This window comes from Macaca thibetana, chromosome 10, assembly GCF_024542745.1.
Source record: "Macaca thibetana thibetana isolate TM-01 chromosome 10, ASM2454274v1, whole genome shotgun sequence".
In the NCBI taxonomy this organism is placed as follows: Eukaryota; Metazoa; Chordata; class Mammalia; order Primates; family Cercopithecidae; genus Macaca; species Macaca thibetana.
The window spans coordinates 13956105-13970131 of NC_065587.1; the positions used below are offsets into that span (position 1 = coordinate 13956105).

Here is a 14027-nt window from a genome sequence, read left to right on the forward strand (position 1 = left end):
CTTACTGCAACTTCCGCCTCCTGGATTCATGCAATTCTTCTGCTTCAGTCTCCCAAGTAGCTGGGATTAGAGGCACCTGCCACCATGCCTGGCTAACTTTTGTATTTTTAGTAGAGATGGAGTTTCACCATGTTGGCCAGGATGGTCTCAAACTCCTGACCTCAAGTGATCCACCCGCCTTGACCTCCCAAAGTGCTGGGATTACAGGCGTGAGCCACCGTGCTGGCCTAGAGCAGTTTTAGAACGGCCCTCTCCTGGGCTGGTTTAGTGCTGGCACTAAAGTGCTTTTCTTCTTGATTCTCTACTGAATGTGTGAGGTGCTCAGCAGAATTCCTATTCTGGCTAGTTGGAACTTGAACATCTCCAGCCCTTGGTGAGTTCTGGAAATTATTCAGATACATCTCTCTATGTATTATTTACGCAGCCTAGTGGAGCTTCACCCCACACATGCATGGTTTAGTGTTCAGCAGTACATGCAAGGGGATCTCTATGCAGATTTGCTGGGTCTCTTTCTCTGTGTAGCTCTTTCTACTCTTGTTTTCTACACCAAATTCCAGCTTCTTTTGCCTCCTCAGACTCAGACCCCTATCACCCAACACAGCAAGACTGCCATGGTCATGTTGGAGTTCTTCTCCCTACATCACAGTCCAAAAAGTAGTAGCAAGGTAGAAAGGTAGGCACGGTGGCTTATGCTTGTAATCCCAGCACTTAGGGAGGCCGAGGTGGGCAGATCACCTGAGGTCAGGAGTTCGTGACCAGCCTGACAAACATGAAGAAACCCTGTCTCTACTAAAAACACAAAATTAGCCAGGCGTGGTGGCGAGTGCCTGTAATCCCAGCCACTCAGGAAGCTGAGGCTGGAGAATCGCTTGAACCCGGGAGGCAGAGGTTGCGGTGAGCCGAGATTGCGCCACTGCAGTCCAGCCTGGGCAACAAGAGCGAAACTCCATCTCAGAAAAAAAAAAAAAAAAAAAAGAAAGAAAGAAAGAAAAAAAAAAAAAAAGAAAAGAAAGGTAGGATGATCATAGGACCCACCATGTTTGTTTTCCTTCTCTGAGAGATCATATGGAAGGATGTCCTCTTTTCTAACAGCTGAAAACAGATTTTTAATATCATCTGTTCAGTTTTATACTTCTAAAGTAGAAGGCTAAATCTGGTCCTAGTTACTCCATTATGACCAGAAGGAGAAGCCCCTCCCTCCCGCCATGCCTGTCTTTTGACCCTCCTCCTCCACTTGCAGCCATTTGACCCATTTGGGTGTTGACTTTGATGCAAGTCAGGGGTGCCTGCATTGGCGTCTGTGCATGCGGTTGTGGGTGTGCGTGTTTGCATGGTGGCTGGGTATGCATGAGTCCTTAAGGTGGAGGTGGGGCGTGGGAATGGGGTGCAGGGGAAGTGGGGCGTGGGACTGGGGTGCAGGGGAAGTAGAGGTGTGACGGAAGTGGAGAGGTGTGAAATAGCTTCTTGGGAAGGGCAGAGTTCCTCCTTGCTACTGGGAAGTGTCATCTGGGGTTCTGGCGCATTAAGAGCCTCCCCTGCACTCCCGCCTCCGATGGTAATCCTGAATTTAAGTTAGACCAGCTGATGTGGTTTTGTTCAGCTGAGCATGGGCAGGGCAGGAAGACTGACAGTTCACCATTTCCTGTACCGAGAAGCCCCTCTGCCTCCTCAGGAACTCCACCCCTATCCTGTCCTCCTTCCTAGCTCCTTCCCAGCGTCCTCAAGGTTTTGTCAGCACCCTCATAGGGTGGCCAGGTCCCATCGGGGTTGTCCAAGCATGTGTGCGCAGGTGTGTGTAGGTGTGTATGTGGGTGTGTGAGTGGGTGAAGGCTTGCATGTTTCATGTTTTCAGAAGTGTTGAGGAAGAAGAAAAGAAGACATCTGACTTTTCTCGTGACATCACAAAGGGCAAGAAACTAAGAAATGCCTCAGGCTCCTGCAGAAAAGGAGAGATGGGCAGTAATTGCTTGGGGCGGGTGAGGAAGGATGGTGGAGTGTTTGGTGTTGAGTGAGGTGGCCCAAAGGGTGTCTGTGCATCCTCAAGACCCGGGAGGAGAAAGGCTCCATCTGTGGTGGGTGGATCCACAAAGCTTATCCACCAAAATCACTTGAAGAGCTTAACGCAGCTCACTTGGGCATCAACCCAGTAGCACCCAATACGAACACACAGAATCTACACCAGCACTGCAGGGATGGGTGAGAGCGGCAGAGGAGGAGATCCATACCAGGTGGAGAAGGCACAGGTCCAGGCTCCCCATACCCTCAACATGGCCCTCTCCCTCTTCATCAGCCATATCCCTGGGGAGACGAGAGGCGTGGATGGGCCTTATCCTGGCCCGCATCTCCTTTCTCAGGACCTGGGGTAGGATGGCAATTCATGGATGGAGGAATAGCAAGACCTGGTGAGATCAGCTTGGCCTGTCTCCCAGCTGGGCAGGAACACGGGACTCCAGGGCATGGAGGACCCCCACCCCTGCCCATGGCCAGCACCCACCTGTGCCGGCACCTGCCTGTCCAGAGCTGACCAGGAGAATGGTGCTGGCCTGGGAGCTGTTCCTCATGGCACTGCTGGCCCTGTGCTGGGGGCTTAGCCTGGTAGGGGCAGAAGGTGAGTTCCATGGCTCCCAACCCTTCCCTGTCCCCCTCCTCACTGCTGCACCCTGGAGGAAGCCAGCACCATGTCCCCGGGACCTTACCCACCCAACTTCCTCCTGCTCCCCTCACTTCATCTCTCCCCCCGCCTTCCCTGGGCCTCCTTCACTTCCCTTTTCCTGCACACTCCTGCTCATCCTGTCCTGGAAATTCCATCTGAGCATGTCTGGCTTCCCAGCCCATATTTCTCAGCATAGCACTCCAGGCCCCCAGGCTCCAGGGTGGCTGCTCTGGCCATTTCCCTTCCCCTCCTTCCCCAGCAGACACTCGCTGCGCCTCAGGGCTTCCCACCTCCAGACCTTTGCTCCTGCAGCGCCCTGGCCTGGGGTTCATCTCAGGGCTGGGTTTGTGCCTCATCCCAGGATGCTTGAGGGTTGGGGGGGCAGGGCCTGCCGCTGCTGCATGTCTCCATCCTGCAGGGATTGCACGGTGCTTCTGTCAGGAGAGGAGGGTTCACAGGCAGAAACTTACCCCGGCAGACCCCTTCCCAAACCAGGGCACCTCTGCCCCAGATCAGCTGGGGGGGGTGGAGATAAGGGACCCTGCAGGGGAAAGAGGTGACCCCCTCCTGCCTCGCTTGTCAGAAACCGTCCTGCTGTGGACCCTGTGCTGCTACCGCGACTACACCAGTCACATCACTTGCAGGTGGATGGACACCCAGGTTGCCCAGCGGCTCATCAATGTGACCCTCATTTGCCGGGTGAATGAGTGAATGACGCTGGGTGTAGGGAACACGGGCAGGGGCTATGGTGTCCCCTGTGCCTGGCGTGGGCCGGTGGTGTAGAGAGGGACATGTCAGGTCACCAGGGAGAAGCTGGTGGCACATGCCTGTAATCCCAGCTTCTTGGGAGGCTGAGGCAGGAGAATGGTTTGAACCCGGGAGGCGGAGGTTGCAGTGAGCCGAGATCATGCCCTTGCACTCCAGCCTGAGTGTCAGGAGTGACAGTCTCAAATAAACACATAAATAAATAAACAAACAAACAAAGTCCCACTCTCACTGAAGTGGCTCTGCTGCCTCCGTCTTCCCCATCTCCCTTCGCTAAATGGGAGCTCCTAGTGGCTCAAGCAAAACAAGGAGGATTTTGTTTTGTTTTTAAGTCTCTTTTGCCACCATTCCTTTCCAACTGCAGCATCCGATCCACCAGCAAATGCCGCCAACCTTATCTCAAGCAGAACGTGACTCTCATCCACGCCAGCCCCACCACCCTGGTGCACACCACTTCCTGCCACCTGGATATTCCAGAAGCCTCCTAACAGGGCTCCCTGCTTCCAACGTTGCCACATTCCCACCTCAGTCTATTCACAACTGAGGACCCTCAGGAATCCTTTCAAAGCATTCATCAAAGTCTGCAATGCCTTTGCTCATAACTGTTTCCCAGTCACTCACAGTGAGATCCAATCCCGATCTAAGACCCGAAGGCTTCTTCATTGAGTGGTGAACACTCAACGAACCTTTGAAGAGTGAGTGATCCTCATGCACGGTGGGCCAAGCTGTGTCCTCTCCCAGCAGGGACCCTCGGGAGCCCATGTCCTGCTAGCTCAGTGATGACATGCTCTGGTCAGCCTGCCCCTGTCCTTGCTGTGTGCCCAGGAGATGTGTCATTACCTACCACAGTTTTGTCATCATCAGTGACATTGACTACTTCTCATTCCAGCCAGACAGGGCTCTGGGCGCCCGGCTCACCGTCACTCTGACCTAGCATGGTGAGGAACTGGGGGCCCTGGCTGGGGCAGGTCTCCTGTGTGAACGGCCCTCCATGTGGTTTCTATTTCTAGAAGGAAACAATGTTACAACAAATATTTATGTACCTACAGTTTTGGGTATGGGTCTGAATATTTCTAGAAGCATAACAATAAAGTCAAAAGGTGTACGTTTTTCATTTTGCTAGATATTGTCCAAGAAACAACTTCCCACTAAAGTGATATAAGAGTGCCTGGTCAAGAGAATGAGAAGTCAAGACAAAGAGTGGGAGAAAATATTGCAAAAGACATATCTTTTGGATAAAGGACTATTATCCAAATTATTCAAAGAACTCTTAAAACTCAACGATAAGGGCCGGGTGTGGTGGCTCATGCCTGTAATCCCAGCACTTTGGGAGGCTGAGGTGGGAGGATCACCTGAATCGAGACCCCATCTCTACAAAATTAAAAAAACAAAACAAAACGAGAAAATGAACAATCCAATTAAAGACCAGAGTAGACACTTCATCAAAGAAGACATACAGATGTGAAAAGAGCGTATGAAAAGGCGCTCAGCATCATGCGTCATTAGGGAAATGCAAATTAAAACAACAACAAGATACTGCTACACACCGGTTAGAATGGCCAAAATCCAGAACAGGGACAGTACCAAATGCTGGCCAGGATGTGGAGGAGCAGGAACTCTCATTTATTGCTGGTGGGAATGCCAAATGGTGCAGCCACCTTGGAAGACACTTTTGCAGTTTCTTATAAAAGTAAACACACTTTAACCATATGATCAGCAGTTGTACTCCTTCGTATTTACTCGTATGAGTGGAAAACATGTCCACACAAAAGCCTGCACATAGATGCTTATAGCAACATTAACTGACAAAACTTGGAAGCAAAAAAAAGATGTCCTTCAGTAGGAGAATGGATAAATAAATTATGATACACCCAGACAATGGAATACTATGTAGCACTGAAAAGAAATGAGCTATCAAGCTGTGAAAGGACACGGAGGAAATTTAGCTGCATATTACTAAGCAAAAACAGTGACTCTGAATAGGCTACATACTGTGTGATTTCAACTATATGACATTCTGGAAAAGGCAAAAATATGGAGAGAGAAAAAGCATCAGTGGTTGCCAGAAGTTAGGGTGAGGGAGGGATGAAAAGTGGAGCACAGAGGGTTTTTAGGGCAGCGAAACTATTCTGTGCCATGTTATAATGCTGGATACCTGTCAAGATGTATTTATGTAAACTATAGAGCTTGAGTGATAATGATGTATCAATGTAGGTTTATCAATTGTAACAAATATACCACTGTTGCCATGGATTGAATGTTTATATCCCTCTGAATCAGTGCGTTGAAATCCTTTTTGCTTTTTTTTTTAACTTCTTTTTCTCTAAGTTCATGTCAGATGGGTAATATGCCCACACGGTAACTGACAGAGCAGAAGCATCGCCATCTTGGACAAGCACTGCCGTTCTCAAGTTCCCCTTGATCAAAAATTGCCTAAATTCAAAGGGCATCAACCTAGTGACTAAGGTCAGCATGACCATAAACCACAAATGACATCTCCAACCAGAAACATTCCAACCTTAAGATAAATCCCTCCCCGACCAGAGACATGCCAGCCCAGAGATAACTTCCCCACGGGCGGAGAGACGTCAGCCTCAAGATAACCTCCCCTCCGGCCAGAGACATTCCAACCCCACCATAAACTTCTCCCCGACACAGAACCATTCCAAGCCTGTGATAAAGCTCTCTCACTCTAAAACCAATAAATACTCTTGTTGTTTATAAGCCACCCGTCTGTTATTTTGGTTATAGCAGCCCAGTGGGCTAAGACAATTGCAGTGCAGGCTGTTGATATTGTAAGAGAGAATATTCCGACCAAAATTGGCCAGAAGCCCCTTTCAGGTTTATTCTCCAAAATAAACCTGTTTTTGACTGTTGAGCCCCTTTTCTGGTTTCTTTCCTCTTTCTTTAACTCTTACAGTAACAAGGTTTGAAGGTGGCACATCTCACACATACTTGGGAACACCCAATCATCACGTCTATGAATTACAAAATGATCTGTGTTGAAATCCTACCCCACAAGGTGATGGATTAGGAGATGGGCCTTTTGGAGGTGCTTAGTTCATGAGGGCAGAGACCTTAGGAATGAGATCAGTGTTTTTATAAAAGAGACCAGAGAGACTCCCTTGCTCCTTCGGCCATACGAGGTTACAGTGAGAAGGCTTCATCTATGAGGAAGCAGGCCCTAACCAGACACCAAATCTGCCAGCATGTTGATCTTGAACTCCCAGCCTCCAGAACTGTGAGAAATAAATGCTCTTGTTTATAAGCCACTGGTCTATGTTAAGTTGGGGAGGCTGTGCATGTGTGGGGCAGGGAATATATGGGAATTCCGAGCTGCCCACTCAATTTTGCTGTGAACCTAAAACTGTTCTAAAAAGTAAAGTCTATTTAAAAAAAAAATAGACTAGTATTTTATAGTACAAGAGTACCTGTACCCCCACACACTTCCCATTCTGGGTATTGTCAGTCATTTTACCAGTAATGTTTACCAATGTGGTGAGTAAAAGAACTACATCTCATTTTAATTTGAATATACAGCCACACCTTGTCTTATCGCACTTTGCTTTATTGTGCTTTGCAGATACTGTGTTTTTCCAAATTGAAGGTTTGTGGCAGCCATGTTTTGGCAAGTCTTCCATCACCATTTTTCCAATAGCATGTCTCTGTTGTAGGACCGATGGGTTCATATGCCCATCGTGCGGTAACAGATCCATTACATAGTGACAGCAGGGTTTGCAGCAGAGGAAGTTTAATGATTGCAGAGTGCTGAGTTGAGAAGATGGGAGGAGACCCTTCCGCTTATCTCACCAAAGAGCTTTGGGCTGGGGCTTTTAAGGGGAATACAGAGGGTGAGAGACTCCCTCCGTAATTGGAAAATTGGGGTTGCTGATTGGTCGGAGGAAGGGAGGATGAAATCATCATGATATGGAAACTGCATTCTTTGGTGAGTCAGCCCATTGTGGGGTCCTTCAGACCGGCTGGGTCAGTAGTTTCATCAGTATATCGGACCTGAAGGACTATCTCACAGGGAAAACTAAACGTTTTATAATGTTCACATTGTTATCTACGGAGCAGTTACGGGGAACTGTGATCTCGTAACAGGGTCTATGTGATTTTAGCACAGTAGGTACCAAACAGCTATGAGCATGCAGGTTGGAGAGCAGGCCAACCTCATGATGGAGGCCAGCGTGGGTGATTTTTGTTTCTCTCCCTTCCTTCTTCCTTGATTAATTTCATAAAGTTTATAGGGGCAGTTTAATCTCTGTGTCGCCTTTTGGTAATTCTTGCAATATTTCAAACTTTTTCCTTATTATTGCTTCTGTTATGGTGGTCTGAGATCAGCGATGTTGTTACTGCAATTGTTTTGGGATGCCACGATCTGTCACAGAAGACAGTAAACTGAATAAACGTTCTGTGTGTTCTGACTGCTCCACCAACTGTCCGTTCTCTTATCTCTTGCCCTACGGTGAGAAGGCTTCATCTATGAGGAAGTAGGCCCTAACCAGATACCAAATCTAGCCTCCCTATTCCCAGAGACCCAACAACAGGTAAATTAGGCCAACTAATAACCCTACAATGGCCTCTAAGCTTTCAAGTCCAAAGAAAAGTTGCACACATCTCTTACTTTAAATCAAAAGCTAGAAATGATTAAGCTTCATTGAAAGCCTAGATAGACTGAAAACTAGGCCTCTTGGGAAAATAGTTAGCCAAGTTATGAATGCAAAAGAAAAGTTCTTGCAGGAAATTAAAAGTACTACTTCAGTGAACTCATGAATAAGAAAGGAAAACAGCGTTATTGCTGATATGGAGAAAGTTTTAGTGGTTTGGATAGAAGACCAAGCCAGCCACAACATTCCCTTAAGCCAAAGCTTCATCCAGAGCAAGGCCTTAATGCTCCTTAATTCTCCGAAGGCTGAGAGAGGTGAGGAAGCTGCAGAAGAAAAGTTGGAAGCTAGCAGAGATTAGTTCATGAGGTTTAAGGAAAGAAACCATCTCTTTAACATAAAAGAACAAGGTGAAGCAGCAAGTGCTGATGGAGAAGCTACACAAAGTTATCCAGGAGATCCAGCCAAGATGATTAATGAAGGTGGCTGCACTAAACACAGATATTCAATGTAGACAAAAAAGCCTTTTATTGGAAGAAGATGCCTTTTATTTGAAGCTTCAATGCTTCAAAGGACAGGCAGAATCTCTTGTTAAGGGCTAATGCCACTAGTAACTTTCAGTTGAAACCAATGCTTATTCACAGTTCCAAAGAACCCTAAGGCCCTTAAGAATTGATACAGTTGGCTGGGTGCGGTGGCTCACGCCTGTCATCCTAGCACTTTGGGAGGCTGAGGCGGGTAGATTACGAGGTCAGGAGATCGAGCCCATCCTGGCTAACACGGTGAAACCCCCTCTCTATTAAAAACACAAAAAATTAGCCAGGCGTGGTGGCGGGCATCTGTAGTCTCAGCTACTTGGGAGGCTGAGGCAGGAGAATGGCGTGAATCCGGGAGGCGGAGCTTGCAGTGAGCCGAGATCGCACCATTGGGTGACAGAGTGAGACTCCGTCTCAAAAAAAAAAAAAAAAAAAAAAGAATTGATACAGTTTGGCTCTGTGTCCCCACCCAGATCTCATCTTGAATTGTACTCCTATAATTCCCATGTGTTGTGGGAGGGACCCAGTGGGAGACAATTGAATCATGGGACGGTTTCTCCCGTACTGTTCTCATGGTAGTGAAAAAATCTCACGAGATCTGATGGCTTTATCAGGGGTTTCCGCTTTTGCATCTTCCTTATTCTCTCTTTGCCTGCTGCCATCCATGTAAGATGAGACTTGCTCCTCATTGCCCTCCGCCATGATTGTGAGGCATCCCCAGCCACATGGAATTGCAAGTCCAATTAAACCTCTTTCTTTTGTAAATCGCCCAGTCTTGGGTATGTCTTTATCAGCAGCATGAAAACAGACTAATACAAGAATTATGCTAAATCTATTCTGCCTGTGCTTTGGAAATGGAACAGTAAAGCCTGGATGTCAGCACATCTGTTTACAGCATGGTTTAGGAATATTTTAAGTTCATTGTTGAGATATAATTCTCAGAAAAAGTATTTCTTTGAATATATTACTGCTTTTTGCCAATGTACCTGGTCACCCAAGAGCTCTGATGAAGATGCACAAGGAGATTAATGTTGTTTTCATGTCTGCGAACATAATATTTATTATACAGCCCTTGGATTAAGGAGAAATTCCTACTTTCAAGACGTGTTATTTAAAAAACACATTTCTTAAGGCTATAGCTGTCATAGACAGTGATTCTTCTGATGGATCTGGGCCAAGTAAATTGAAAACCTTCTAGAAAGGATTCACCACTCTAGATGTCATTCAGAACATTTGCAATTCATGGAAGGAGGTCAAAACATCAACACTAACAGGGTTTGGAAGATGTCAATTCCAACTCTTGTGGATGACTTTGAGGGATTCAAGACTTCAGGGGAGGAAGGAACTGCAGATATAGTGGAAATACAAAGAAAACTAGAATTAGAAGTACGGCCTGAAGATGTGACTGAATTGCTACAATCTCATGATAAAACTTGAATGGGTGAGGAGCTGCTTCTTATGGATGAGCAAAGAAAGTGGTTTCTTGAGATGGAACCTACTCCTGGTGAAGATGCTGTGAACATGTTGAAATAGCAACAAAGGATGAAGAATATCAAATAAACTTAGTTGATAAAGCAGCAGCAGGGTTTGAGAAGATTAACTTCAATTTGGAAAGAAATGCTATCAAATAACATTGCATGCTACCAATAAATATTTCATGAAAAGATGAGTCCATCGATGCAGCAAACTCCATTGGTGGCCACTACAAAATTGCCACAGCCTTCAACACAATCCCAACCTTCAACAACCACCACTCTACTCAGTCGGCAGCTATCAACATCATGGCAAGAGCCCCCAGCAGCAAAAAGATGACAACTTGCTGAAGGCTCACATGACTGTTAGCATTTATTTTTAGCAGCAAAACATTTTAAATTGCAGTACGTACATTGTTTTTTAGATATAATGCTCTCACACACTCAATATACTGCAGTATCCAGCAATTAGTCACATTTCTTCCCTGTCTACAGCCCTTAGCCGAATAGTTGAGTCATCTCAATGGGGATGTCAAATCAAACTAAATATGGCCTGAGAAGGACTTGGTACTTCCATATTTGAGTCCTTGTGGATGAACTGCAACCTAACTTGGTAGGTAGACAGGACTGAAAACCCAACTTAGGAGTATGTGCCTGTAACAATCACTGAGTCTCGGCCAATCCCAGCAGTTATACTTCAACCGCTCATACACTGCTGAGTGTGCAAACTATGTTCAAATAAGGCAACTGCCAATCTGTAACCAATCCAGCTGTTTCTGTACCTCAGTTCTGATTTCTGTATGTCGTTTTACTTTTTTTGTCTATAAATTTGTTCTGCCCACAAGGCACCCCCTGGAGTCTTTCTGAATCTGCTGTGATTCTGGGGACTGCCCAATTCACAAATTGTTTATTTCTCAATTAAACTCCTTCACATTTAATTCAGCTGAAGTTTTTAACAGGGAGATAGAGGACAGGGAATGACAAATTTCCAGAACCAGCCAGCAAGAAACACTTTTAACACACACACACACACACACACACCCCTCACACTAGCAGATGCACTGGGTCCGAGCTGGGCATTGAAGCCTGAAGTGAGCCTGGCAGTAGCTGGGCTCAGGGAGCTCTCAGTCTAGTTGGAACACAAAGCTGTGAGTCAGGAATTACAAGATGGGTAATAAGGGCAGGGGGACAAAGTTGAGTAGTGGGACAGACAGGCTGAGACATGCTCTGTTTGTGATAGAAGTAGGAGGTGGACAAATGCCTAGGCAGATAGGGGCAGGTCCTCAGTGAAACCCCACCTCCAAGCCAAAGACAGCTTAAAACCTGAAAGCCAAGCTACAAGTTAAATCCTCCGACTGGACTGGTTTGATAACTTGTCTTCCTGTTTGGCATGCTTACCTCTGATTGGTCCTCACCATTCACCTATTTTACATATACCTTCCTACCTTTTCCTGATTGGTTTTCCTACACTGTTGTGCCCACCTTTGAGTGGTGTTGTCCCTTTAACCTTTTTTGCATACTCACAAACCAATCAGCACACACTCCTCATTTTGAATCCATAAAGGGCCCCAGACCCAGACACATGGCAAAACCTCCCCCAACACCCCACCTCCCACCCCCGAGTTCCCTTTCCACGGAAACCGTTTTCATCGCTCAATAAAATTCTTCTCAGCCCTCCTCACCCTCCAATGTCCAGTATATCTTCATTCTTCTTGGGCGAGGTACAAGAGCTTAGGAACCACCGAACATGGGTACAAGTTATAATACAGGCAAGCTGGGGTACAACAGCGAGGCCGAGTGAGACCTGGGCGAGGCATCCCTGGCTGGGGACCCTGGCTTGCAAAGTGACCAAGAGGAAAAGTCCTACATCGTTTGGGCAGACATGGGGATTTCCAAGGAAGCTGGAGGGGCTGTGTTCTAAGAGGAACCCACACTTGAGTTAGTACTTGTTGGGTGACTCAGGGTCCCTGGTGTGGAGTCCTGATAAATGAGCAACGATGAGGAAGAAACTCCAGGTTGGGGAGGGGCCCAAGTCGGGAGAAAAATGAACAACTGTTCTGAGAGACAGCTAATCACAAACAACTGGGTACAACGACCTCGTTCTGCTTGTTCTGCATGTAGCCCTCTTCAACGTGACCCTATGAAACTTTCCTCTAGCCCCTGCCTCTTTGCAGACAGCCCCTTCTCTGCTCGTTGTAAATGCAACCTTGCAACGTATTTTCATATCTTCTCTAATAAATCTGCCTTTCTTTACCTACAACTGGCTTGGTAAATTCCCTCACCTCCTGTGCCACCAAACCCAGAGAGTTGCTACCTGTGTCACCGGGCAGATGAAGTTACCCCTGCTCAGGACACCCAGCATGACCCATGGCCCAAATCACTGCATTTCAATGCTTTGGGCACACTGTCCCCGGAGCCGGGCTGCCCAACTTTTATTGATTGAGCACCCTGGGTGTAGGTCGCCTTGTTGGAGTTGGGAAAGGATTGTTTTCAAAAGAAGGAAAGGCTCCCTCTAGGAGCAAACGACTGTCTTGGTGCAAGGGTTCTGTGTGATCAATTAAACGTGAAATGCTTGTGAGGCCCAAGCCACTGATGGTCTCCAGCCCTACTCCTTCCTTATGTAGTAGGTTCTCAGGGTTCCCCACCATGAAGGGCTCTGGGCCTAGCCATTTTCACCCAACACGGGCTCTTCCAACAGGCAATTCATGCCCCCAAGTTCTCCATGGGGGCACAAATGTCAACTCTGGATGGCCAATAGCTTCCCCGGCCCACTTCTGCTTCCTGTCCTCCCCCTAATAAGTTTTTTGTCCTCTTCCATCTCAGGGACAGCCTCCTGCAGGCCTTGCTCACCTCAGTGATCACCTACTACATGCGTGGCTCTGGGCTGGGTTCTCAGGGGAAGACAGATGAGGGAGCTGCAGTCCTCCAGGAAAGGTCTCTCCAATGGGTGAGAACCGCACCTTCATTGTTCAGCTCCCAGATAAACAGACATTTTTCAGGGTCACCTCTGATTCAATCTCTCCCTGCCACCAAATCAATTTATTTGGTTTATGGATTTTTCTGTTTTGCCAACCAACATGGATCATCTTACAAACACATATGGATCTTTAGGTGACAGACTTACCTTTTGAGGGCAGGCTCTGAGCCACAGGACTACAGTTCAAATCCTGGCTCTGCCCCTTACCTGCTGGCAGACCTGGGGCAAGTGTGTGACATCTCTGTGCCTTAGTTTCCTCAATGATGAAAATTATAAAGGTAGTATCTTCCACTTCCATAGTATCTAAATGAATTGATCTTATAGGTCACTCAAACGGGGCCTGCCAGGAATAAGCTCTCGATCACTCTGTTATTTTTATGGGGAATTTGGTCTCTATTTAGTTTTTCACTCTCATGGCTAGAGATCAAATACAGGACGTTCAGTTATGTTGGAATTTCAGATAATAATAAACGATTTTTTAAAAGTGTGTTCTTTATCCTCCTTTTCCTCACTGTCTTTCCTCTTCCCTCTGCCCTCCTGGATTTTCCCAGAAGCGCCCTGCATCTCCCTCCATTGCGTGGTGTCCCACACGCCATCATGTATCCACTGCAGTGCTCCAAAGACCAAAGGCCCTTCTGTTTAGCAGAATTCATTTCCTTATGTTATAGGAATTATTTAAAAATTATTTGAGGCAGATAGAGAGGAAAAGGGGTCCTTGGGAAGTTTTCATTTCTGTCTTAAAAGCAGCTCCAAAAAACGTTTCTTGTCTAGCAGGAAAGCCCCAGCTCTTAGAGTCAGGCTGGCAACCTTTGATATGCAAATGTGGACCATTAGAAACCGGGTCCACCCAAACACGGGAATTCCCACCATCTTTTCCTTGCCCCTAGGTTTGCCTGGCAATATGGCCGCCCCCACATAGCCCCACCTGTGTAGAGCGTCATGTCCTGTATTTGCATATTAAAATGCTAGGGTGAAAGGGCCAGGTTTTTCAGGGGTTACATGAATGAGATGCCTGGT

General features: G+C 46.9%; 3 protein-coding genes and 1 pseudogene across 4 annotated transcripts in view; 1 reads left to right on the plus strand and 3 right to left on the minus strand.

Moving 5' to 3' along the window:
• The window catches only part of PVALB (parvalbumin), a 307642-nt gene that overhangs the window by 152924 nt on the left and 140691 nt on the right, over nucleotides 1-14027 (plus strand). The gene's annotated exons all lie outside the window — the stretch shown is intronic.
• The window catches only part of KCTD17 (potassium channel tetramerization domain containing 17), a 357579-nt gene that overhangs the window by 110555 nt on the left and 232997 nt on the right, over nucleotides 1-14027 (minus strand). The gene's annotated exons all lie outside the window — the stretch shown is intronic.
• MPST (mercaptopyruvate sulfurtransferase) overlaps nucleotides 1-14027 on the minus strand; it is a 462750-nt gene that overhangs the window by 76783 nt on the left and 371940 nt on the right. The gene's annotated exons all lie outside the window — the stretch shown is intronic.
• Nucleotides 6334-6415, minus strand: LOC126929948 (uncharacterized; annotated as a pseudogene).